The following is a 27,577-nucleotide window of genomic DNA, read 5'->3' on the forward strand; positions in this document are numbered from 1 at the left end:
TGTGTGAGTGAGGCCCTGGGTGCCTCCTTGTTCTGCTTGGGTATTTTTTCCTTGTTTGCAGTGCTGACCACATGAAGGAGAGGAAGCCTTCATCCCTGACCCCTCCCAGGACCCAAGTCCCTAACCCCCCCATGAGGTAGGACACTCTTTCACTCAAGTCCTTCAAGGGCCGCTCCACCCACTCCTACGGCAACGAGCAGGAGAGGCACAGAGGATGAAATCCCATTTTGTGCCTCGGGCAGGTGACTTCCTAGAGAAACTTCTGCAAAGCAAAAAGAGAAATTTTTTTTCCTACAGAGTCAGAATGGCTTAAGTCATACATAGTCCCAGCAGCTTGTATCTGCAGTAGATGCTCCACATCTCCTTACTGAATCCTTGTAATCACCTTCTGAGGGAAATCACTTTTTATTCCCATTTTACAGATAAGGAAACTGAGGCCAAAGAAGTACAGGGTTTGCCCAGGTGGCACAGGGAGTGAGAGCACCAAGACATTAACCTGCGAAGGTCAGCCTTTATTTGGTCACACATCTCCAGGGGTTCAGTGGGGCCAAGCGCTACCCTGTTTATAATGCCTTTCAGCTGAGGATGTCAAAAACCCCTCATCAAGAGAGAATGACCCCACTCTTGAAAACCTGGAAACCTAGCCTTCTAAAGCAAATGAATTTCCAAACCTGGGGTTAATGATAAAGCTGGAAGAATGCAAAGTCTCACCGTTTCCTCTCCTCTTTTATCAACATGTGACTTGGATTTTCTAGAACTAGATCCTTAGTGGTAACTTATTAAAGGGTAAATCAAAGTTTGCTTTAAGAGAAAAGTAAATACACCCAACTTTCCATACGATGCCGGACCCTAGGTCCACTTCCTGCTTCTGCTGTTGACTCAGGCTGTAATCACAGATAAGTAGCTGCATACTCAGGGCCCGGAGCAGGAATCCCGGCATCCGCGTGCCCCCCACGGGACTGGGGTCTGGAAACGCTGTCTCCAGCAGGGTGTGCGGGCTTCGGCGAGGAAACCCGGACAAGAGGTGAAGACTCAGGCTGCACAGCTCCACGGGCCGGGTCTTGTGGCGTCTCTTGTGGCAAGGAAAGGGGTCGCTGTTTTGTCCCATTGCCAATAAACCCTGCTGCCCTTTGGCTCTGAACGCACCGTGATTATTGGGAGGGAGGTGGGAAGGGCTGCACCTTTGGACCCAGGGGGCAGGGAGGATAGGAACAAAGTTGACAAGAGTAAACTTTAATCACACAGGGAACATTTTCAAGGAACAAATAAAAATAGCCAGAAGTGGGTCAGCACGGCCACTGAGGTTAGTGGCCGGAAATTGGGGCAGCGTCCCGGGTAGAGGAATAAAAGTTTATTTTGTGAATACAAACTCATACTCTGTTTCCGATCCGATTGCCTGTTTTCCCCTTTTGGCTTCTCCTCTTTGTCTTTTGGACACACGAAAAGAGCACACACGTGCACAGAGTGAAAGGGAACCGTATGGTGTCGAGTCCTGCTCCGTCTTCTCGATCCCAAACTCCCTCCTTTCTCCTGAGGCTGAAGTAGAACGGTACTTTCAGAGTTCCCACTGGAGTGGCAGGCGGGACGGAGATGGAGTACACACTTCCCCGGTCTTCAAGGTTTCTGTGATGACGGCACATGTGGGTTAAAGGGGAAAAGGTAACAAAGCAGAAGAGACATCCTGAGTGCTGGTCCTGTTCCTGAGCAGGCCCACCCCAGCCAGCATCCTCCTTGTCACGGCCCCCCATGTGCCACGCGCACAGTAGGCGCGCCCGCGTGCCCTTAGACACACACAGATGATACACGTGCACACGCACAGGCACACGCATGCCTGGTGCTCATGCACACACACGGTCCAAACACAGACGCACAAGGTACTCATGCACACACACCATAGATATGCATAATACAGAAAGTGGCTCTTGTCCCCTCGATAACCTTAACCTTCGGGCAGTGATTAACTCCCGCACTTGGCAGGATCACATTTCCTTGTGGCCTCAGTGGCATGGCTGGGCCAGACTTACTGGGCTTACCAAAAAGAGAAAGGGCAGTAAAGTCTGACAAGCAAACATCCTGGGCAGATCATCAGGGCCAAGACAAGGGAATCAGGAGGGTGGGTTCGTTTGGTGGGACTCAGCAGGTGACACTGGTCATTTACTGGAACACTAAAACATACACATCTTCCTCACGTTATTTTCTTTGAATTCACTGAAAAATAAAAGGAACTTGTGGGCTGGGCCAAATAGCATAGATAACACGTGTGTGTGTGTGTATGTGTGTGTACGCAAATGTACATAGGCACATGCATACATATAGACGTGCATACACACTTAAGGCATGTAACAAAGAATACAGCCATAAGGATTCTAGAAGGAACTTGGGTGTGGACGTAGCTTCCACCCATTTGCTCTCTGTCTCCCCTGGACGGAGAGCAGGCATAGCAACACATCGAGCCCACCAGGCTGTCCCCGCACCGAATCTTCTCCAGGGCAGCCAGGAGGACTCCTTTCTGCAGTTCAGTCTGCAGAATGTTTGCAAGGCCTAGGACAGCCCGCACATCTCGCCGGTGGAACTCTCTGCGCTGTGGTCAGTTAACTGTGTACCGGAATGGCATCTGTTTTCACGTTTCAGAACACGACCATGTATACTGGGAGCTGTTGCCCAACTGAGCCTCCCAGCTGGCCGGGAGAGGGCTCGGTTTCCGGAAGGACGCGGCATTCACCTGGAGGTCCTCACCCAGGAGGCTGAGGACACGGAAAAGTTCCAGAGTGTTTTTCAAAAATCATCCGGTTTTTAAAGATCTGCTTGTTAGGAATCCAGCCTCAAAGGCAGATATTAATCAAACACAGACTCACTGAAAAATGTGCAAGAACGGATGACTTTTTTTTTTAGCATGGGGTTTTCAGGGTGGGATTTTTGAGGAGTGGGAGGGAGGCTACGCAGTCAAGATAAACTCCTTCAGAGCATGGGCAAAATTCCCTTTTCAATTACCAGTTTAAAAAAAAAAATGACAAAGTCACACAAGAGAGGAAATGAAAAGGGAAATTTTTAGACTTCTCATCCGTCCAGAAAGCCCCGGGCCTGTTTCAGAAGCCGGTCAGGGCAACTGTCGGGCCTGCGGTCACCGCGCTGCAATCCCAGGAGGCCTTGCGTCACCAGCCATTATATCAATAAGGAAGTAGGATCACCTAACCACAAGCCAGCTTCTTTTCTAAGCCCACATGTTGCTCTAGAGGGTTTTTAAACAAGAGACTTTCCTGTTTTTGAAACCTGTGAATCCACAGGTCTTACAGGTTACTCAAATTACCTTATCACTTGTAGCAACCACTGGCATGAATTTCAAAACTGCTTACTCTAGCCCTCCTCCTCCCCTCACTACAGACATCCATTTACTCACCGAATCCTTATTTACAGGATCGTGTTTCCAACTGCTGACACAGAAGAAAAACATACTAGTTATACATTAAGCTTTACGGTTAAGGCCTCTGTGCCAGGCCCTGTCCGAACGGTATTTATTCACCGGCCAGAAGGCAGGAGAACCACCCCGGAGAAAACCCAACAGACGGGGCTTTGCAGCCAGATCAGCGTTCCTTAATACGGCCGTGCTATTTTTCATGCAAACACGGACAGGCGCGTGCAAATGTAGTGTACGAGATCATCACGACTCATGGGGAAGTAATTATATTTATCGTAGGATGTGCAGCAAGTCTTTTGGAAAATCTGTAACACAAGCAGAAGGCATCCCAAACCACCTAATGAGGTTCCTGGAAAATAAATGTAAAAAGGCGTGGGTAGAGGACTCCATGGGACCGTCCAATTTAAAACTCCATGGTGTGCAAGTCAGCCTTGTTTTTCTCTTGAGAAAAAAAAAAAAAAAAAAGGTTCAGATTAAAGAGTGCAGCAGAGAACCGATGAACTAAAGCCACAAACAAACCTCTCTCTTTCCTGCTCCACACAGCAGCTCGAGAGAGATGTGCCAAACCCAAAAACTGCATTTGATAGCCATCTCCTGGTTTAACTCCGACCCTGGCCAAGGGCCACTTGGCGTTGCTCAAGGAATGTCTGCAGAATTCGTCCTGAGATCCCTTGCTAGAAGCGTCCACCCTCCCTGGGTAGACCTGAAGTTAGCAGATGGTGGTACAGGTTCTGTTTTCAGGAACGGCCCAGTCCGAGCTAGCATGAACAACTGGTGAACTTTACCCTACAGCCAGTGACCTCTAAGCTGACTCACAGAATCCACATGGCAATTGTGAATATAGCAGACACTTATCTAACCTCACACTTCTCGGTCTTTGGGGGTTAGAATCAACACTTAGCTCATCAAAAAAACATGCATCTCCCCAAAAAGAACCTGCCCTCTGTTTGTGCACACTGGTTTTGTGTTTATCTTATTTTGTTTTTCTGCATTCCAATCCATCTGCTGGCACTGAAATGTTGAGATAGTCACTAGAAGGCCGTGACGCTGTGATTTTTACGCTTGAGGGAAGGTTCTTGCAAAATATGAAAGATTCTCTCTTATGACATGGTAAGTGTGAATGGGGTGACACCCAAAATTGTCAGAAGTAACTCTCTCAAAGAAGGTGACTGGCCTGTGGCACAGCACAGTGCACTTGTGGGGGGAAAATACAATACAATACAAGAATTCCAAAGAATTCAGACTTCCCACACAGGCTGGATAGATATTTTTCATTTTAATACTCTCTGGCAAATAATCTACTGTGTTTGTATGGAAAGAATCCTATTCTTCAAAAATGTTTAAAAATGAAAATAATGTTTCCTTTCCTCCTTTGGAAGGGTCATTACTACAAAACGAATAATGTTTTTTAGAGGCGGGGAGAAGCAGAGGCAGAGGGAGAGGGAGAGAGAGAATCTTAAGCAGGTTCCATGCCCAGAGTGGAGCCCGACACAGAGCGCGATCTCACGACCCCGAGATCATGACCCGAGCCGAAACCAAGAGTCAGACACTTAACAGACTGAGCCCCCCAGATGCCCCCAAAACTAATACAAATTTTGAAGAGTTTTCTAATCCCTTTGGACTGTGGATATTTACAACACTTAGGCCCAAGCCCTCTCGCCTGACATCGGCTGAGCCTGCTGGACAGTTGCCCAACCACCCTCTGGGGCTGGCTGTGCAGACCACAGCTCCGTGCACCCTCTCCAGGGGAGAAGCATTGCCCAATGAAGCAACATTGCCTCTCCCCTTTTGCACCATCACTGACACCCCAGCCCCAGCCCCGTGCTGCCAGGCCTGCTTACAGAACTGCATGTCCCCTGCGATCCTGTGCCTTCCAGCTCGATGCCAACAAGGGCAATAGGTAATAGGTACTTTTGACAAAGGACCGTGCAGCAAGCCTTCTCATCACTTACAGAAGTTCTCTCTTTGGGGCCATTACCAACCCCATCAACCCAGCCCAACAAAGAGCAGATATGAATGGGGTAGATACGAGATGACACCTTGTATTTATGTCTATCAAAAGATCTTCCTCTTACCAAGTGCCCACTTGATTTCTTTATTTTTAAATAACAAAATATCCTGCAAGGAATTCCATCAGTGCTAGTCTGGGATAATCACAGAGTTTGCCTGGAAGAAGGATTTGGTTTTGGTTTTTATTAAAAATAAAAAATATTTCAAGGTTTTTCTAGTTATTCCTGCAAGTATTAGATACTGTCAGCAAGTCTTTAAAGCTTATTGGGGGGAAAAAAGAAGTTTTATCATGAAAGTTTTCAAACATATCCAAAGAGCATATAGTAAAATGAAGTTCCATATGCCCTTCTCCTCGATTAATAACAACCTAGATTGTTCCAAATTTGATCCACTTCTTCCTTTTTTTGTCTTTTGCCTTTTTCTCTTGCTGCACTCTCTCTTTTTTTAAGATTTCATTTGTAAGTAAGTAATCTCTACATCCAATGTGGGGTTCAAACCTACAACCCCCAGATCAAGGGTCACACGTCCACCTACTGAACCAGCCAGGTGCCCCGCTTCGCTGAACCATCTTAGAGAAAATCCCAGACGTGTGTCATTTCTCCCCTTCATACGCTAGTATGCACCATTAAAATGCATGGACATTTCCTTATGTAACCCCAACCCATTAAAATCACATTTAAAAGCAGTACTAGAAGAAGTTAGCTTTACGGAGATTGCAAATAAGGCATGGATACTGAGCTTAAGCTAACACTTCCAGTGACCACAACACAGATGCAGAAAGTACTAAATCCCAAATATACTCGAGCGGCACCAGGATGGTGTGTTCTGGAAGACCGAATGAGATCTCTCAGAAAGGGGCTCCAGTGACAACAAAGACAGGTGTTGATAAAGAGTCTGAATAATAAGAAAAAAAAAAAAGAAAAGAAAAAAGGAGGCAATATTTCTAAATAAGTATACATGTATAATTTTATATATGCAGGTAATTAACTCAATAAATGTTATAACTAGATATCTGACAACTTCACTTGCATCATTAAAAGCGTATACATTCGGGGCGCCTGGGTGGCTCAGTCAGTTAAGCATCTGCCTTCGGCTCAGATCATGCTCCCAGGGTCCTGGGATGGAGCCTCAGATTGGGCTACCTGCTCGGCGGGAAGCTGCTTCTCCATCTCCCTCTGCCTGCCTCTCTGCCTGCTTGTGTTCTCTCTATTTCTCTGTCAAATAAATAAATAAATAAGTTTGTTTTTTTTTTTTTTTTAAAGCGTATCTGTTCAAGCTGACACAGACACACACAAGACTTTTGGAAGCTGCTCATTGGGAAATGGGGCATAGCCTCGTATTTGGAGTTGCAAATACAGGATCTGCAGTCCATTGCCTACCCTTCTTGTCAAGAGGATTTCTTGAGCGTCTTCTAGATTCCAAGCACTCTGCCAAGCCCTGAGTACATGTGCCCCTCCTGTGGACACCAGCCCTCCAAGAGAAGACCTACTGCCCCCTCAGTTTTACAGGGGAAGATCTGAGGCTTCAGGAAAGTGAGTTTTTCTCCCGAAGAGATAAGGATGGAACACACGTCCCACTTATTCTGCTCTACACTGCTGACTCTGCAAGTTCACGTCTCTCTCCCTTCCCCTGGGAGTCACTGCAGATCCACCCTGAAGCCGGTGACAACATCAAGGTTCCTATGACACACTCAAATGAAGAAGAACCAGGAAGCAGGGAGGAGGGCTGAGTGCAGGCGTGATTCACAGCAGAGCTTGCCTTCCCTTTGTGATCACTGAATCGTTTCTGGCTGTAACAGTCTGGTGTTAAACAGTAGATGACACAACCCAGTGGTGTACATCCACGAAGACAAAACGAGCCAAAACGTTTGCAGACGGGGTGGGCTGCCCGGGCCCCTGGCCTGACCTGAGCTTCCATGGTGCTCTCCTGACTCATGTCCCTTGATGCAACATCTTCCCATTCAGAGCTTTGAACCCCCTGGGTCAGTTCTTGTCTGTCACCTCTTCTGGTACGAACTTCCAGGTAAGATGAGGAAAAGAAAGGCCACCCAGGTCCCTGCTCAGGCCGGCAGTGGGGCACACGCAGGTGGGTGCGGGCCCTCAAAGCCAAAAACTCCAAGATCCTTGTGTAGCGTCACCCGGAGCTGTGGGGCGATCCCCGGCCACGCATTCCACCTTCCTCGCTGCAGTTTCCCCATCCTTAAAGGGCACTATTCGAGGACCAGGCCTGAAAGAGCCAAATCATATTACCCAGTTAGGGCGGAAAGCTCCCCAAGAGCGCTCTGGAGGCCGGGCCTGCAACCCGCACACACACGGTCTCGCTAAAAGCGCTCTGGTGCGCCCGCGCTCGCCGGCAGTAAAACCCGCCTGAGCGGAGCGGCCTGGCTGGAAACGAACTGCAAATTGATAAACGTTCAGTTGCTAATGCCGTGTTTATTGTTTTTTACTAGGATAAAAATTAACTGTGCGGCCTGGGCCAGAAAACAGCCTGAGCTCTCCCATCTGGGGAGCGGAACCGGGGTCCCTCCGGCCCCGGGTGCGCACAGGTTCCCGCCGATCCCGTCTGCACACAGGCCCAGGTCCGGACCGCACAGCCGGGGGTGCTTCTGGGCAGCACAACCGGACCGGCCACCGCGCCGAAAGGGGGACTGTCCTGAGGGCGCTTCGGCAGCAGGGCCGCTCGTATCACGCCCGGGGTCCTGCACCTCCCAGGGAAGAGTTGCCACACCTGGGCCGGAAGGGCAGTGGACTAGGGCTGGAAGGGCGGCCACCGCCCGCGGTGGGCAGGGCAGGGGGCGCGCGGGCTGGGGGCGCGCGGGCTGGGGGCGGGGCTGGGCGCGCGCAGGGCGGGGTGCAGGGCAGGAGCCAGAGCAGGCCCCGCGGACCCGCCAGGCCCCGTGACGGAGCAGCCCCAGCCCCAGCTGCGAGGCCGCGCCATCCCCCGGGCCCTTCTCCACGGGCTTGGAGCAGCTGGATCCGTTTACTGCAGCCGCAGCGCCTTGCACAAGCACCGGCTGAGTTATTGCTCTTGGAAATCCCCTCTGTTTCGGGGAATCAGGTAGCTTTCAAACTCCCAGTAATTAATGGTCCTTTTGGTCCAGAGAGAATAGCAAAAAAAAAAAAAAAAAAAAAAAAAAAAAAGCCAAAACAAAATAACAGACTGCAGGCTACAGGTTTCAAAACAGGCTGTTCGGTTTGGAGTAAATTAGAGGGAGTGGGTGGCTGAGGTCCCGAGTAATGTTATCCTGTGCCATGTGGTCTTCTTTGACGTCAGCAAGATGTTTCTCCCCCCTTTACCCTTCTCTCCCTCCTCTCTCCTTTCCTTGTCCGCACCCTCCTCCCCTTCCTCCCGCCTTCCCTCTTCGTGTCAGGGAGACAGATGACACAGGGGCGCTCTGGAAAATTGCTCGTGCTTGTGCGAGATAGCTCACAGGCTCTGATAATTCCCACATTTTCAAAAAACATGAAGGCTGTGGGGGAGGGGGCAATTCAGCCACCGTCTACATGAGCAACCAAAAATACATGTGACTCAGTGAGGAAGAGAGGAAAAGCCTGCTGGAAAGCAAACAGCAACCACCGCTGGCTCCACATTCCACAGCCCTTCGTTGTGCCGGATTAGCGGTCCTGTCTGAGGGAGCATTCTTCCTGTGGTAAAGAACGCATTTTTGTCTCCAGCCTGAAATAGAAGCCCAGAGAGCATGCGTCCTGCTCGCCTGCTACTAGATGCAGGGAACCCGGCTGGGCTGCTGTGCACCTTCTCCTGGCTCCCCCCAGATCTCTGCCACCCAGGCCGTTTTTCGGCCATTGTCTCATTAAAGACAGCCAACAGCTGCCCTTGGGTCAACACAGAACTATCTAGAACAAGGGCTCCGGGGCTAAGTAAGCATCTGTAGCCTGACCCTCCAATACCTTTGTTTCCTCTTTAAATGGCTTTTGTCCACCCAAAGGCGGCGTGGCCCGGCCACGGCAGGGCCCTGTGGGCGGCCACATAGTGAGAGCTGGGGGTAGTGGGGGGATCTCCCCAGGTCCTTTATTACCATCAGCCTCAGCAGGATGACTTGGTTTCCAGAATGACCCGACTCTGTCATTTTGCCCAGGCATCTCTTTGGAAGGAGAAATCTGTCCCAGACCTCACATGACGGAAAGTGGTTCCAAGTAGTGCAGGGTAGGGAGCAGGCCCTGGGGCACATGTGGGCCTGATTTTCTCTCTCGGGCACGTGGTGGTTCCTCCCTCCTCTGATCTGGACAGCAAGGGCCTCAGAAGACCTTAGAACAGTTCACGTTTTCTAAACCAGGGCCTCTAAATGCTCCCTGCAGGCATGAAGTTCCCATGAAAAACACACTGGGAATGAAAAATGCGCATACGAGAAAGCAAGTGAGATCACACGAATCTATTCAGTGATTAGACCGGATCCCCGAAAAAAGGCATGGCATTACTATAAGGGGGGCGCTCCTAAGCAGATAACAGCACTTTAGCAAGAGCCCAGGCTAGACCTTTAGCATGAGTGCTGGAAGGACAGAGGAATTAGCAAGCCAACCAAGAGGAGGAATTAACCTGTTTAGAACAAAGAGAAAAGGAGCCCGAACCTTCTGGGAGGGGAGGAGGATGGGGTTAGAACTGTTTGGTTTGAGGAAGAACAGACCAGTGCAGCGTAAACACAAGGCCGGAGTCTGACGTGATGATGAGTGAAATCAGCGACATGAGGGGACATATGTTACACACACTCCGTGTGCCAGACCCCGGACGTCTCCTACAGAACACACTCCTGTTTAGTTCTCGTGGTGCCCTCGGGGTGGGGGGGCGGTGTGCTCTTTGGGGCAACAAGAAAGAGAATCCTGGCCCTGGAGAACTTAGGACAGCTTGAAGCAGTTGTATCCAACCAAGAGCCGGATACAAGGCCGGCCCAGCCTTGCCTCCACTGGTCACGGCAGAGAGGGGACACTGGCTGTCCTTCGGACGTAGTGGCACAGACCCCAAGGGAAGAATGAGGGCTCGTCTGTGGGCAGACAAAGCTGGCCTACCTGCCTCTGCTCTACGGCTCCTTCCTCCCCTCAGAACCACCGGACACATCAAGGAAGCCTTGTGAACCTCACATGTGCTACTTCTGGAAACACCGCTGGCCCTAGCCTCGCCGAGGAACCTCTGGGCTCTCGGGGAAGCACAGTCCAACCTCCTGGGACATTCAGGGACTCAGGTTGGTGACAGGGACACGAAGGGGCCTTTCCTTGGTGGGCCTCTGAGGGAGGAGCAGGGAGCATAGGCTTCACTCAGCCGAAGCGCTTGTGTCTGGAAGCTCCAGTTTGTTAAGTGTAAGCTTGCTCTCCCGTCGAAGCTGCCGCAAAGATCTTTCTTTCCTCCTCACACCGCCTCTCCAGGAAACACCCCTCACTCATTTCTGGCCACTTCAGCAGAATCCTCTCTCCTTCCTGGTCTGCACATCACTCTACTGAATTCCTCTCCCTTCTTTCAAACGTATAGCCCTGATGTCACAGATATCCCTTTAATGACACATCCTGTGAGGGCATAATGGCAAATCCTATGCCTCACTTAAAACATTGCCCTGAGACGCCTGGGTGGCTTAGTAGGTTAAAGCCTCTGCCTTCGGCTCAGGTCATAGTCCCAGGGTCCTGGGATTGAGCCCCATGTCAGACTCTCTGCTCAGCAGGGAGCCTGCTTCCTCCTCTCTCTCTCTGCCTGCCTCTCTGCCTACTTGTGATCTCTATCTGTCAAATAAATAAATAAAATCTTTAAAAAAAAAAAAATTGCCCTGAGAGCGGTGGGTGGGAGCCACTGGGAGGGCACTTGGAGGAAGAGCTCCTGCTTCTACAGTCTGTTTCCTTCCCTTTTTTTTTTTTTTTTAAGATTTTATTTATTTGTCAGAGAAGAGAGCAAAAGCACGGGGAGCAGTAGGCAGGGAGGCAGAGGGAGAAGCAGGCTCCCCCCTGAGCAGGGAGCCCAATGTAGGACTCAATCCCGGGGCCCTGGGATCGTGACCTGAGCCGAAGGCAGCCACCTAACCGACTGAGCCATCCAGGCACCCCCTGAACAGTCTGTTTCCTTCTGGTCACCAGGACAGAGTGGAATGGCTCCTATCTGGACTTCCTTCCCACCCCTCAGGCCCCCTTGACCTCCCTCCCCCGCCCCCACGCCCACGCCTCCCAGCAGTCTGGACTCCGGTCACCCACCCATAGACATTCCCCTGAGCATGTGGATTCTCAGCAGGTTCCAGAACACTGCTCTGCCGCTCAGCAGGTGTGTTCACCTGAACCAAAGGACAGAACACGAAGCCCCTGCCAGGTGGTGAAGCAAGGACTTTGTGAAGCTGTTTGGCCAAAGACACCCAGACCAGTCGATGCTCGTGTGATAGGGCAAAGATGAAGCAGAAGACCCGGTGTCCTCCTGATGTAGCAAGCCTCCAGCCTCCACCGAACACTTGCCCAGTCGGGACCTCTGGTGTCCCAAAAAGGTGGCACGTGTGGTTGCCAATACCCGCTGTCCACAGCACGTCATGCCTGGTTTGCAACCTGGCCAGCTGGACCCCCGAGCCTTGGGCTCCTCCTCTGTAAAATGGAGACACCACCACTTCCAGGAGGGGAGACACAAGGCATAGAAAACCCTTCCATATTGTAGATCCTTCCCAGTTGAGTTCCTAACACCCTACAGTGGTTGGCAGCCGCAGTTTTTCCGTGGCTTGATGCTAAAGACCATAACAGCTACACATGACAGGACAGGATTTATGAGCCTTGTGTGTTAAATATATTATCTCAACTCCCATCACGAGCCCAGAAAGGTGGGTGTTATCCCCTCATTTTACAAGGAAGGAGTCTGGGACTCAGAGCAGTTCAGTAACTCACCCAAAGTCACACAGCCGGTTAGTGGCCAAGAGATGGCAGCCATCAACAAGGTGCCGCCTCAGTGCCTGCTGCCCGACGCGCGCTTGCTTCCTTCGGTGCAAGCAGAGCTCAGCTCTCATTCCCTGACAACACAGTGGATGGTAAGTGACTGTGCAGGGGCTACCACTACATGTGCGTGTGTACTTGTGTGCACACACACCTACCTTCAGCCAAGGGTGGCACTTTTAGCTGACATGCTAAAAACCTGTCATGTCATTTTGCCCAGGCATCTCTTTGGAAGGAGAAATCTGTCCCAGACCTCACATGACGGAAAGTGATTCCAAGTAGTGCAGGGTAGCAGGCCCTGGGGTACATATGGGCCTGATTTTCATTCTCGGGCACGTGGTGGTTCCTCCCTCCTCTGTTCTCTGATCTGGACAGCAAGGGCCTCAGAAGACCTTAGAACAAAGGTTCAGGGCCCACCTATGGAAAATTCATCCCTGATTTGGCAGGACAGACCTTCAGCCTGAACACACAGCGAAAGTAAACAATGGCCATTCAAAAGGGCCGGGACACAAATGGGAAGTTCCTGCTCGGTGACGGAGCTTAATAAGCCCAACAGCCAAACCCAAACCCGTCTGAGAGCCTCGGTAGACACTCAGGTGATGATGACTATATCTTAAGTACCTGAGGAAGGGAGGGCAAGAGATAAAACCATCTTCTGTCTGAGCAGAGGTTCATCCCTGTCCCTCATCTGAGAGCAGTGCCAACAGGCCCAAAAGTGTGACCTGAACAGAGAGAGACCACCCCCGTGGAGCCATGGGTGTCCACATGTAAACACAGCGGAAGGGTGCCTACGTGGATAAGCAGGTCTTAAACACATCTGCTCCGAAGTTGCTCTTGGTCTCTCCAGACCCCTCCAGACCCTCTGTGGTGATGGGGATTCCTTTTGAACTTTTCCTTCTTAGCAAAGCTACTCTTGTTAAGAAGCCAATACCCCAGGGCCACCTGGGTGTCTCAGTGGGTTAAAGCCTCTGCCTTTGGCTCAGGTCATAATCCCAGGGTCCTGGGATCGAGCCCCACGTCAGGCTCTCTGCTCAGCAGGGAGCCTGCTTCCTCCTCTCTCTCTGCCTGCCTCTCTGCCTACTTGTGATCTCTGTCCGTCAAATAAATAAATAAAATCTTTAAGAAAAAAAAAAAAAAAGAAGCCAATATCCTAAAAACCAAGGTGACCTTGGATGTCCTTCTCCACTGGGGCGGACCAAACTTTCCTTGCTGAATCAGACCCCATAATGTATCACCTATGAGTCACACACCAGCAGATGAGCCACTATTAGGAAGAGAGATAATGGGGTGATATTTATCAGCGGCTGTATCTTAGCAGATGACAGGCATTGCCTAATCACTGATCATACTCGTATACATTACCTTCCAGATCACTGCGTGGTAGTTCCTGGGATGGTTTCTAACTGTCAATATTTACCGAACCAGGCACTTAACAACACAGACCAAGCAGGCTAGATGTCTCCAAGGATGAGTCATGCCAAATGAAGCCTTTTATCTAAGGGTCACTGCTCAGTCCTCATTGGCCGAAGCACACGGACAGTCATCAGGTTATTGAAAAAGCACATGCATGGTTGCAGGCTCTGCTCGGTTCTCTGGAGGAACCAGCATTTATGAAATCAAAGTCTGGGAGGAGAGGGCATGGCTTTGAAAGCATATAGAGCTCCCTTTTTTTTATCGGCTGGATAGTAAATAGAGGTCTGGGGCTGAGGGAAGTGACCAAGAAATAGCCCCAAGAACCCAAGTCAGTTTCCACCTCCAAAGGGCCCATAATAACCTCCCTGAAGTCACATTGTGGCCTTGACCGGAGAAGGCACAGTGTCGCACCAAACACACCAAGAGGGGGGCACCTGCTAGACTTAGAGCCAGGCCAACCACTCACTGGCTTGGTCCTTTGAGTAAGCAAAGCAGACCCAGTCCAAGGTAGAAACTCTTGGTTCCATTCAAGCATTGGAAGATGATCTCTGGGGCTTTTGAAAGCTTATGCGTTCAGGAGTCACTGATTTCCAATGCAGCTAGCCTCCAGAGATGGGCACACCTCAGGTCTTATGAGGAGGTAAGAGGGAAGGCACCAGGGGCCAACCAAGGAAGGCAGTGCGAGAGGAAGTGGGGCAGGGAGTGGCCCCGCACATGGCGGCTTTGCAACACTCTTGCTGGGCTAGCCCTCAGACCATCCCTGGAACACATTCAGTTTTCTGTATGGAGAAAAGGTAGGAAGCTTGTTTTAACATCAGCGTTACATGAAAATGTGCCACTATCAGTATGAGTGACCGTGATGTGCAAATTTCAGTCCCTAGCACACACACAGAAGCGGATTGCAACCACTGGCAGTGATCTATTTACCGAAGTCCTTTGGGGACCCAGTACTAGGCAACACAGGACCCGTTGGCCAATCAAGCTCCTGGAATCCCAGTTCCCCTTAAAATCAATGAGCTAAGTGAGGATTACAAAAGGACCCCACCAGGGCACAGGATTATTATTGAGTTGTATGGTGGAAAATATCTTTGACTGCAAATTGGTAGGTACCATGGAAATACAAAAAACATCAAGACTTGCGTACTGTGCAAGTCTTCAAAGAGACCTGGCTTCTTTATTAAGGAGACCTGCAGCCCCGCAGATCTGAAGGCCCAGAGGTGTTCCCAGATATCCCAAGATTACTCCACGATGAAATGACCTCGTGATCCTGCAAAGAGATCACGGCCCACGGCCACCAGCCGGGGCCATAATTCAAAGGACAATCTCCCAGTAACAGCAGTATGGAAACACAACATGCATCACCTTTAGTCACAAAGGGCAACAAGGGATATAAGTCATGGTCTACAAAGAGAGTTCACTGTGGCCCTGCCCAGCTAGCAAGCCCCATAAAGCCAGCGCTAGGTAAGACCCTGCTGGACATGCCACCCGCTGGACAGTCATGTGTGTCCCCAGATGCTATGAACCGTCTTCCTTAGCACATGCACGGCTGCTCGGGCCACGGGTCTGTTCTGGCCACTTGCACACACACGTGTGCTAAATAAGAACTTGCGGGTGAGGAGGGGCAGCCAAAAAATTAAAAATGAAAATAAAAAACGGTGTTTCTGACTCTATAGAAAAGGGTTCTCATTCCTTTCCAGAGCTTCCATCGGGCGGCATCTCATGGGGAGCCCTCTGTTTCATTTCCTCCTGCTTCCCTCTGTCGGGGGGTGGTGGTGGGCAGAGGTAAGGAAAGGCTGAAGAGAGAGGAGTTTGGGGGAGAGAATAGGAAGAGAGATGGTCCCCTCACTGGGCCTCTTTCTCATGCTTCTTGACTTTGTCTCTGGACCTCCTACAGCACCTTGCACTTGGTTGGTTATGTGCTCCACAAACCTGTTGAAAAGCCATGTTAGTCCACTAGGGCCGTCCTATAACAAAGCACCACAGACTTGGGGGGTAGGGAGCGGCGTTCAGCAACAGGAATGCATTTCCCCCAGCTCTGGAGGCCAGAAGTCCAAGATCAAGGTATCCACAGAGTTGGCTCCTTCTTGAGTGAAGGATCTGTCTGTCCCAGGCCTCTCTCCTTGGCTTGTCGATGGCGGCCTTCTCCCTGTGTCTTCACAACATCTGTCCCTCGTATATGCCTGTGTCTGAAACTCTTCCCGTCATAAGGATTGGTGCAGAGCCTCATTTTAACTTAAAATGACCTCGTGTTAACTTAATGAACCTCCTCAAAGACGCCCATCCCCAAACACAGCCACATTCTGAGGTCCTGGGGGTTAGGACTTCAACAACATGAACTTCAGCACAGAACTTCCACCCTAACAAAGGCGAAGCAGAAAGAGAAGGGAGCGGACATGTGCGGAGCCCCACTGCGAGCTTGGCCCTGTGCCACGCAGTAGAGATGAAAGATAAGGCCAAGAACGGCCTCATCGGGACAGAATGACTGGACCACGGCCCCAGTGAACATGCGAGTGGCCGGGTCGGTGAGGAAAGGATCCAGGGGGCAGACATCAAAGCCGCAGAGCCCCGGGCCAGCAGCCCACCCCCACCTCCCTCTCCAGTAGGGTCTCAGAAATAATGAGGGGAGTAACGTGGCCACGGGCTCCCCCCTCCACCCTCACTCCCCGCCCAGAGCAGCCGGCACAACCTCGTCCCGTTGGCAGAAAGAGAGCAGAGCCATCACGCCAAAAGGCTCGGCGCTCCCAGATGAAAACCAGACTTTTCCTTCACGCTCACCCTGCCGCGCCCTGGGAGACCTGGAGAGACACCCCCGCTGGGGGTCAGAGCCGCCCGAGGCCACAAACCAGATGGAAAGACCCCACGAGCAACTTCAAAGGTCCGCCGTGCCAGGAGGACTGCCTGCCCCTGGCCGCAGCCAGCTGCCATGCGGTGACAGGATGGTGCCCTGGCCCTGGGATACTGTCACGCCCATGGAAGGAGAGTGAGAGTCCCCACATCCTCAACTCCAACCCCTGAAGACACTCTGGGCCCGAAACTGCAACCAGAAGCACGGAAGCCAGATTAGAGGAACAGAAAGGCGAGATGCCCGTGAGCTTTACGACCAGCGATCCTTCCACTTACTACAGATACTGGGCCCACGTCACTCAACTATTCTCGTCTGTGCTGGGAGCGTTTACTTAATCTGTCTTCAAAGAGATTTCCAAACGGGTATTTGTGTGACCGAACAGGGGTCAGAGCCCCTCTCACATCAGTGGGAGCCAGCAGGGGGCAGGCCAGCTGCCGGTCATCTGAGCCCCCCGGGCTGGGCACAAACTTTGAACCGGTTCCTGTCGGGTGTCACTTTCAGACTCCCCGTGACCCTGGTCGTCGGTCAGTTCCTGAATCGCAACAACACGCCACACCAGTGCGCTCACCGGCGGCCCTCCCTCGCCTGGATGATTCCCTTTCGTTGTCTTCCAGCACATTCTCCCTCCAGCCCAAGCACAATCGCGTCGGAACGGCCTATCCTTGAATCTTTCCCTTTATTACCCAATGCGTGGCTCAAAAGCATCAAGTTGGTATTTCCTCTGCCCCAGTAGGGATTTTTATGGGGTTTTTATTTGGTTTCATTTTTGCCGTGCTTCTGAGAATGGCTCCTTTGTTCTGCCCTCACTCGTTGTTCAGATCCTCCAAGGCGATCTCCTCAGAAAGTCAGTGAGGCTGCCCCGGACAGGTTCCGCCCCACCCCCCACCAGAAAAACAGAGCAAAAAAAACCCCATCTTTTATGGATCTTTAAGCAACACAACAGTGGACTCTGAGGACAGACAAGGCACCTCCCCTGGGCCGTGGCCCTCACTGGGAGGGAGAAGCGGAGGGAGGCAGCGAGGCTCTGAGTCCACAGCGGGGGCCTTGGAAAGAGCCTTCAGCACGGGGCAGTAGCGGGCCCATCATTTGTCTGCCAGAACAGGAGCCCCTTGTGGAAGACACTCCCTCCACCGCACTCATCATAGGGTCATCTGCTCAGTCATCTTCTCCGAGATCCTGACCCAGCCACGGTGATTGAGCCAGTGACGGTCACCTGACTCCGATGAAGGCCATCGCGGCCTCTCTCTGGGACTTTGGAACTCTCAGTTCCCTCTCTGGCGGTGACACGGTGAGGTATGACAAGCAGATCTGCCATCGCGCACATTCCCCACCGTCAGGAGAAAGCTTATCAAAGAGATTAAAATCAATATTTGCTGGAAGATGATGTGAGAGAAAAGAGAGAGTGCTGGGCAGGGTCAGGTCCCAGCTGCAGGTGTCCTCAGGGCCTCTCCCCCGCCTTCTCCAGTCTGTCACACGGAGCTCCTTTTTAGAAGCCCCAGCGGGTTGGAATCGTGCTTCTCCTGCGTGTGACTAATAATAGAGTCGTCATTAAATACCCCGGCGACTGGATGCTGGCCATCCCTCCTGAGTGAGATCAGCTGACCTCTGCTCCGGCCGTGGAAATAGGAGGGGATGGGGGAGAGGGAGGTGGACCGAACTGACCTGGAAAGAGAGACTGTCCTCCAAGGTGACTCAGGGCACTGGAATACGGAACCCCTACGGTGGTTGTGAGAGAATTTTTAAGTCTTTACCAAGCCAGTGCTTTTATGATTATGGACTCTCAGGCAGAGGCAATTATCTGGGTAATTGAAGTGTTTCTTAGAACAGGTTTCGGGTGTTTAGGCAGCACCCTAATGACATGTCCTTGGAAAGCTCAGAGCCAAAAGCCAATCACTACTCTTCTCGTGGGAAGGCCGCAGTTGCACACCCGGCCCTCTCCCACCTATGGCTGGCTACATGGACACGTGGACTCCAGGAGAGCCCGAAGCTCCAGGCAGTCTACGGCCTCCTCCATCAGTCTAACATCTGCCGGGACTGAACCCCCCAGAACCCAGCTGCTCCCCCAAACACAGCTCCCACATATGAGGAAGCCCCCGATGTGGGCCAAGACCCAGGAGATGGCCCTTTGCTGGTCTCCATCAGCTGAAACCCCAGGAAGGCCTCGAGTCAGAAGGGCTTACCCAGCTGGGAGGGAGGCCGAAGAAGCCAGCTTAATCCTTTTACTCATCCCAAAGGGTCAAGGGAGGGCCAGCACCCACCAGGGGCAGAGCCTCCGTTTTGACTTCAATTTCAAAGAATCCAGCTAAAGCCACACAGGGCCCCCGGCACCTCCCTAAGAAACAGATCCAATCCTGAGTCAGAGAGGAAGCTGACACTCATTGCATCAGCCCTCCACTTCCTCCTGCCCACGGCGGCTCGGCCAAGGCCAGTAGCCACTTCCAAGGGACAGCTTCACGACTGCCACTCGGAAAAGTTGATGCTCCAAAGAAGAGCTGGCAGGCGCGTATTCACGGGGCCTGAGCCGCCGAGACTGACTTCACTGTGCCGCCCCCAACACCCCCTGCATTTTTCAAAGTGAATCTTCTCATCTTGTGACCGCCCCATCCTGTCCTGCGCTGTCCTGGGCTGGGCTATTTTTCACTTCCCTGTTCGGAACACGGCCACATTGTCCAAATGCCATGAATCATCACCACCGAGCAATGCCCCTTCAGCGAGGCAGGAAGCCACTGGGCACCAGACTGAGAAGAACAGCTCCGCCACGGCCCTCTCCCGCCCCAGCCGGTCATCCTGGCTCGAGGCCACAGCGGAGGCTGCCGGGCAGAGCTGCCACTCCAGACGTGGGACTTCACCGTCAGCCCTGCCGGCCGCCCTCAGCTCCCCAACCCACGCTTGCACGAGGTCACAGGCAGTGAGCATTAGGCATTTCTGAGCTTTCCAGCAGATTTCTGGGTGGCATTAGCTAAAGTGAAGCTGATGTCTTCTGATCCTGGGAGAAGAGAAATGGGAAGACACATTCGGGGCCTGAGGAGATGCTATCAGTGCCTACAGAACGGAGCAAAGCCTCCAGCGGGGACACGGGGAGCCGGCTCTCTGCCTGTGCGTAGCCTCACAATTATGGCCCAGATGTCCTCCCTGTCATCTAAGCCCTTCATGACCGGAACCCTGTGACCTCCTAGATGCTGTTCAACAGGTGCCCAAAGTAGTTGCAAGTGAGCCTAGCAGGAAATAAATCAGTGAAATATGATGGTCCTCCAGGAGGATCCAACTCTTTCATCCTGGGCCCCTGGCTCCCCTGAATGATATATGTCTCCCCTTCTGCCAGCCTTAGGTTCTCAAGTAGTAATGAGAGCCTGATAGGAAGTCATCATTTCTCCCCTGCTCAATCACAGACGGTACCACTCAGAAGTAAAATGATGTAGGAAATGCAAATCAACACCACAATATTAGGTCACTTTTAACCAATCAGGTTGACCCAAACTCCAAAGATCAACAATGACAACAGCCAGGGTTTGCCAGAGAGTGGAACTGAGTGCTCTCCTCTACTGTCGGTAGACGTAAAATGTCACCGTGCATTTTCTGGAGGCGATGTGACCCTGTGATTGCAATTATTAATGAGTAACCTTTGAGTCCTCGGTCCTCAGCCAAAGGAGCAGCGAAATGCTCAAAATATAAGTACAAGATAGTCCCTACCATGTGGGACTATAAATAGACACAAATAAATAGACACAAATAAATAGACACACACACACACACACACACACATTGGAACAACCTAGATGTGGTTGAGCAGGTGAATTATAGTACGTTGGACAAAATACTGTGCAGCCATTGAAAGTCATGCTGGAAATCTATATCCAAAGCCACAGAACAGTATTAGCATGAGGCACTTTGATAAATGAAATGTAGGAGACAAAACATACATAGCCCATTTAGGTAACCACATGCCGATGGCATGTGTGCCAGCAAGAGACATCTGGAAAGTTTCTCCAGTCGTTAGCAGTGCTTACCTCTGCAGAGCTGGATCTCAGGGTAATTTTTACCTTCTTCCTCGTATCTTCTATACTTCTTCAAAGTAGCTACAAGAAATGTGACATATCCTTATGATGAATGAAAATATAAATATTTATTTTCATTTGAAAAACCAAAAGCAACACAAATGCAAAACCTGCTTTCCTGGCAGGCCATCTCTGCCCAAGAGAAGTTGCGGGATTCGTTCTGGTAGAAGGCGTTATTGTGCGGGGCACTTGGATGGCTACGTTGGTCAAGCAGCCGACTCTCGAGTGGCTCAGGTCATGATCTCAGAATTGTGAGACTGAGCCCTGTGTGGGACTCTGCACTCAGCACGGAGTCTGCTTGAGATCCTCTCTCTCCGTCTCCCTTTACCCCTCCCCCACTCACACATGGGCGCTCTCTCTCTCTCTCTCTCTTTCTCTCTCAAATAGAGAAAGATACACCTTCAGAAGGTGCTATTTGGACCATTCTACTGGGAGGGCTTGAGTTCTACATTGTTTCTCCTAATTTCTGATGGCTTAAACTGGTTGCATCCATGCTCCTTTAACCAGCCTGTGTGGTAATCCCATTTATCAGGATGGCTGACCAGGATTGGGAGGAGGTTAGCACATGTGAAGGTTTTCTCCCCCAGGTGCCAAATATCCAGAGTGGTCATCAAATCCCAGATTTCACTGCATGTAATTAAGCAAATTAACTAACACAGACCTGTTTGGGTGGCCAAGCAGATTTCAGATATTTTGAATATACAAGAATCACAACACCCTAACTACTCAGCTCCAGAAATAAATTCTAGGTCCCAATTATTCAACTCCCTTATATAGCTCTCTTGTCCCCCATACTGTGAAAGCAGTTGGAGAGAGTAGAAGAAAAAATGGTCATGGCTGTGTTTCAATAAAACTTTATTCACAAAAAGAGGCTGTGGGCCATATTTGACCCAGGCAGTAGTCTGCCAACCTGAAACTAGAGAATCGGATCAACTCCCTTCCCCTTACCTCAGGTTTTGCTTCTGGTCATACAGTCACTTGCCACACTCCCCCTTTTATCAGTTGAGCTGAGAGACCGCCATATTCCTGTGGATCCAGCTCTAAGCCAGGGACCACCAAGCAAGTGGGGAAACACATGAAGGGAATTTGTTTCACTTTTTCATTAAACAACAAGTTCTTTGAATTCTTAATTGGAAACTTTCACACATGAATTGAGGTTGCTGCATCTCATTTCCTGCAGTCCTGCTCACCATCTATTTTGAGCAAAATAATTGTCAAACTGGAGGGTGACCTTTGACCTCTGGTGGCTGCCTGCAAGACACTTAACTGGCTCATTTGCATATAGGGTTTTAGAAAACATGCTGGCACAGTCTTCTCTTTTTACCTAAAAGTCTGATTCCTTGATTAACTAGGGACAAAACCAAGATCCCAAGACAGAACATGGCCAGGAAGGACTGAAGATTTATTTTTCCCCCTTCCGTTGTTGGCAAAGAAACTCTTCAGTTCAAATGGAGAAGCAGTTGAGGGAGATACCAAGTCAGGCCCTGTGAGGGAAGGGGTGGCCACTGCCCAGAGCACGGGATCCCAATCCAGGACATTTGTCCTCTGCTCTTGTACAAAAGATGGGATTGATATACAGCAGCAGCAAGGAATCTTTCTTTCCTCCGTTGGGTTTCCACACAGGACTCATCACTCCCCTGCCCAACAGACCTTCACCCATTCTGAGAAGGCAGGAGAGATGACAGAGCCATCCTCTAAGGGCGAGTCTGCCCCTGTCCTGATTGGGACAGGGAGGGAGGGACAGAATTGGAGCTGAGAAAAGATGGCAGAACAGCCTCCCTCAGCTTTGCCCGGCCCCCTTTCTGGCCTAGCCCTTTCCCAATTCTGGTAGCAAAAGGACTGAGTCAGTTAGTCCTAAAAGAGAGAGGCAGGTGTTTTTCCATTTGTATGACATTAGTCGTAAATGTGGTATGCCCCTATACACCAGAAATACCCTCTGCGGACTCCTGCTCAGAGGTGGGTCTTCTGGGTTACAGACTCCTTCTCACGCATCGGTGTTAGGACACACGTGAACACACCTCTCCAAGGGACCCAAGAGATGACAAACTCTCCTTCCAAAAGGAGTACAAAGGCAGTGAACGGTCTGGTGATCAGCCAAGGAGGAGCCAATGTGATCCCGGGCTCAGGCTCCCACCTGGACGACCCGGTCCCCCACCACGCTTCCATCAAGCTGGCTCCTCCCGAGAACCTGGTTTCACAACATCTCAAGCAGCTTCCAGAAGATTCGGAGGTGCCCATTTTCTTCCTTTTTCTCTTTATATCCGGACATGTTTCTCAGCCTTCCCATGGAAAATCCCTGAGTTGGCCACTTCCTGTTTTTGTTTTGTTTTCCTCCTTCGCTGGTGCACCCTTTAACCTTCTGTCCTCTGTCAGGATCTGATCTTCGGCTCAAACTGGGAAACTCATTCCTGGCACCAAACAATTCACTCGGCACCCAAATGGGAAAAGGCAGATTTCTACCTCAGCCCCACTCACTCCCTGTGTGAGTTTAAACAAACTCTCTCTCTCAAGGGTCCTCTGAGTTGCTTCCTCACCCAAAACAGAGCCGCTGACAAGACTGAGAGATTTGTTTTTAGAGATGTTCGTCCAAAAGGAACACAAAAGTTAGCAACAATTGGTTTTGAGTTCTGATCTGCTTTCGTTTGGAGCTAAGGAGTGTCCATTTGCTTTGCTAACTGGACTGGCTAGGAGTGTGCCCTGGTCATGGGCTGCTCTTTCCAGGGCTTTGTCCCCTTTCTCTGGGCCCAGCATTCCTGGCATATTTGGAGAGAGTAGGAGCTGGCCCAAGGCCACTTTTCTAAGTATCTTCTCAGCTCTGCAGTCCTGTTTCCAACACAGTGTCTTTGCTTTGTTTATTCTCTACTTCCCACTCCCGGGCAAGAACCAGATGCAGGCCAGGCGCAGGTCAAGCAGGCCTCCCCAAACACTGGTCACAGACACTGTGCCACCAAGATCAAGCCGGCTGGAAACTCCGGGCCCCCACCATCTCCAGAGGGGGAACTTGTGACACGGCCAGACAAAGGAGGTGTTAACTATGCGTTGGTCTCATGGGGAATTTCCCCCAAACACATCTGGCACATACAAGTAAAAAGGAAGAGAGATACCAAACAATAAACCGCCATTGCCTCTGAGAATTTACTATGTGGAACAGGTGTCCCCTGCCACTTAATGAAAGCGGCTAGGTTGAGCTCACTAGCTCTCTGGGTGACCCTTGCTAGTACACGGAACCTCTCTGGGCCCCTGCTCTGCTCTCTCAGCAGACAAGTGGGTGGGGGCAAGGCACTCGCCCGTTGGAAAGATCATGGCAATCAAGGGTGAAATCTGTGGGCACCTGGCTCCCGCACCCTCTGTCAAGCCCAGCGAGCTCTCCCTTAAATCTTACCTCCAGGAAAGGTCAACCAAATTCATATCACAGGAAAATCTGAAGTTTACTCTAGTCTCTAAATTGTTTTCAATTTCCCATGGGGGGGGAAGAGATTGATTCATTTTGTTAATAAGCAAAGGTCTTATTTTTCCACCTTCAGTCATATAAATGTCAAAGAAACAGGAAAAATAAAAAAGCCTTCAAGTTCAATCAAAGAACAGTTCCAGCATTTCAAAAAAGTCAAGTGGAGATAAAACAGATGATCCTCCAGGAAACAACCACAAAAGTGGCCTTAACTCCAAAACCATAATTCTCCAAATTATCTAATGTTTAACCCTCTCAAACAAAGACCTTGTGGAAATGTAAAACAAAAGGGAAAAAAAAGTTAAAAGCATAGACTGTGCGGGAGTAACAGCCCGGATGAGTCCTGGTTTCCTGTACCCTGAGATCAGTCCAACTAGTGGACTCTGGAACCCTTGGACAGATGATGAGGGATACACGTTAAGTCAAGCTATAACATAAGATTCAGACTTCTGATGGCTAATTCATATTTGTAGCAGCATTATTCATATCAGCCAAGGGTCACAGCTCCTAAATGTCTATCAGGGCAGGAATGGAGAAACTAGCTGTTGCACATCCACACAATGGAATATTATTCAGCCATAAAAAAGGAGGAAAATTCTGACCCAGCCTACAACATGGATGAACCTTGAGGACATGACTTGAAGGGAAATAAGTCAGTCTCGGGACAAATGCTATATGAGTCCACTCCTACAAGGTCCCTAGAGTAATCAGATTTACAGAGACAGAAAGTGGGATGGTGGAGGGGCGCCTGGATGACCTAGTCAGTTAAGCATACAACTCTTGGTTTCAGCTTAGGTCACGATCTTGGGGTTGTGATATGGAGCCCCGTGTCAGGCTCCACATTCGGGGGAAATCTGCTTGAGATTCTCTCCCTTTCCCATTCTCTTCCCCTCTCCCGCGCTTCCCCTTTCATGCGTGTGTGCGCTCTCTCTCTAAATTAAATAAATCTTTAGAAAGAGAGAGAGAAAGAAAGAAGAAGGAAGAAAAAAGTAAAGAAGGGAGAGAGGGTGAGTTGGCGTTTGCCAGGGGCTAGGACCGAAGTGGAAGAATGGGGACTTACTATTTAATGGAGACAGAGTTTTAGTTGGGGATGATGAAAAGTTCTGGATCGGGAATGTGAGGTACTGAAAGCCGCTGAGCTCTACGCTTAGAAGTGGTTAGGACGGTCAGTATCATGTGTATTTTGCCACTATTCAATTTTCTTTAATTAAAACTTTAAGAAATTCAGAGTTCTAAATAAAGAGTATTGAGTGACTAAATCTGCCCCCTCCTTACACTATACATGCCAGCTCTTCTCCTCGAAACCCACTGCTTGTGCCTTTAATTTAGAGCCCACACAGACCCATGAATCCACACACCCAAGTTTCTACCTCAGAACTTCCACATCCGTGGGGCAAAGAAAGGGCAGTTCTTTGCCCCATTTGACTAATGGAAAAACCAAGGGTCACAGGGGTTAAGTAGCTCGCTCAAGGTTACACAGTTCACAGGGTCGGCCCCAGTTAAAAGTTCCTGGTGGAGCTGTCTCCAGATTTATAACCCCCCAAAGTATTGAATAAACACAGGACAAAACCAACATTGGTCTGGAGAGACAGGAGCGTGCCAGGACCAATTTCCAAAATGAGTTCTAAACCAGTGCCATGTGGACAAAAACATTCCAGAACGACCTCACATTCATCTGTGGAAAGTGTGTTCCCAGAGCCCCTCCTGTGGCTGGACTCTGTTAGCCTCAGCTTCCCGAGTCCCTGTACCCCCACCCCAGAGCACGGGGAAGTGGATGGAAAGTGCATGGACGGGGACATGGTGGGTGTGCCTGGAGAACAGGGGGCAGTTCCAGGCCCCCTAGAGAGGTGGCCCGTCCAGGGAGGCCTTGGCAGTTGGACAGTTGGGGGGCTACATGTGCGAAGGCCCAAGATACACAGAACCTGGTCTTTTCAGAGACCCATCCCTTTGCTTGCCCGTGTTCCCCATTTTCCCTCAACCCCAGATTACCCCCATTTTCCTATAAGCATATTGTTCCATCTCCCCTCTTTCAAGACCTGTAGTAAACCCCATGTCTGTCTCAGCTACCTCCTAGGAGTAGTTGCTAGGGTTGCTGTAACAAAGAACCACAGGCTGGACCACATACCACAGAAATTTATTGTCACAGTTCTAGAGGCCAGAAGGCCAAGATCAAGGTGTCAGCAGGGCGGGTTCCTTCTAAGGACTGGGAGGGAGAAGCTGTTCTAGGACTCTCTCCTTGGCTTGTCAATGGCCATCACCTCACTGTGTCTCTTCCCATCATCTTCTCTCTGTAGGTGTCTGTCTCTGTGTCCAAACCATCTTCTTATAAGAACACCAGTCATATTGGATTAGCACCTGTCCTAATGACCTCATCACCAAAGACCTTATTTCCAAATAAGGTCACATCCATGGGTACTGGGGCATAAGACTTCAACATCTTTGAGGGGGACACAATTCGACCCACCACACTCCCCATTTCTCTGTTTTCCTCAGAAGAGTCATCTAGAGCCAGGGGACCAATCCTAGGGCCAAATGCTCTCACTCTGTCACCTGAAATGTCATTTCTTCCTGATGACCGTCAGAGTTGTACCTCTGGCCTCGGCATCACTCCAGAGCCGAGACTCATAGGTGCCCCCGTTCCTTACTTCAGTAAACAATCCTCCTATTCAGAGGGAAGCACCCCAGTCATCCTTGACTCTCCTCTTGCCCCCTCACTCCTGACATCAGCAAGGATGGCGTTATCGTCAGCATCTGTTGCAAACCTCGTGGCCACCTCCGCATCACCACCTCGCCCCTGGAGCGGTGAAGGAACCTCCTAATGGCTCTACTGCATTCGTGTACTCGTTCCCCTGGGGTCACGTGAATGGCTTCTCTGATGTGAGCAAGAGGGTGACCATGGCAGCCAGTTCTCCACAGGCCGCCTCCCTTCAGAACTTGGCCCTGCGTCAGCTTCCTCTGGATCTTCCACACAGGCCTGTGGGGACTCGGACCAGGTCCAGATCCAGTCTTACCTCCTCTCTCTGAGGGCCCCTTTAGAGCTCTGCCACCAGCCTGTCTCCGCAACACTGTGGCCCCTCCATAAGCCCCGGACCCAGGTGTGCCCTCGGTCAAGCTTAACGCCTTTCTAGGACACCAGCCCACCGTGTCGTTCTCCCAGACATTGGCCCTCTTCTCTCAGCCTCATCCCCCGCCTCCCTTACCAGCAGTTCCCTCTCCATTAGCCATCCCAGTCGGCCTCTCTCGCTCCACCGTCCCCTCTTGTCCCTCCCACTGCTCCTGCCCTCTCTTCAAGACTCATCCTGAACTTAAGTGTTTGCTCCCTCCACTGCCTGGTCCAGCTAACTGGCCTGTTGACTGGCCTAATTACTCAAGTGGGTATCTTAATCCTTGAGGGCTGACGTAGGCTCGGCGGCTTACAAACAACAGACTGCTCACAGTTCTGGAGGCCGGGAGTCCACGATCAAGGTGCCAGCATGGTCAGGTTCTGGTGAG

At 50.8% G+C, this 27,577-nt stretch overlaps 1 long non-coding RNA gene across 1 annotated transcript; it reads right to left on the reverse strand.

The window, feature by feature from the left end:
• Window positions 1–450: 450 nt before the first annotated feature.
• On the reverse strand, window positions 451–20,885 carry LOC116573339. The gene is made up of 3 exons (XR_004278717.1): window positions 20,748–20,885; window positions 20,590–20,658; window positions 451–1,623 (listed from the first exon to the last, which is right to left on the reverse strand). It is a non-coding gene; the product is annotated as an uncharacterized LOC116573339 (long non-coding RNA).
• Between the last annotated feature and the right edge of the window lie 6,692 nt (window positions 20,886–27,577).

The sequence above is a fragment of the Mustela erminea genome, chromosome 14 (assembly GCF_009829155.1).
Source record: "Mustela erminea isolate mMusErm1 chromosome 14, mMusErm1.Pri, whole genome shotgun sequence".
NCBI lineage: Eukaryota > Metazoa > Chordata > Mammalia > Carnivora > Mustelidae > Mustela > Mustela erminea.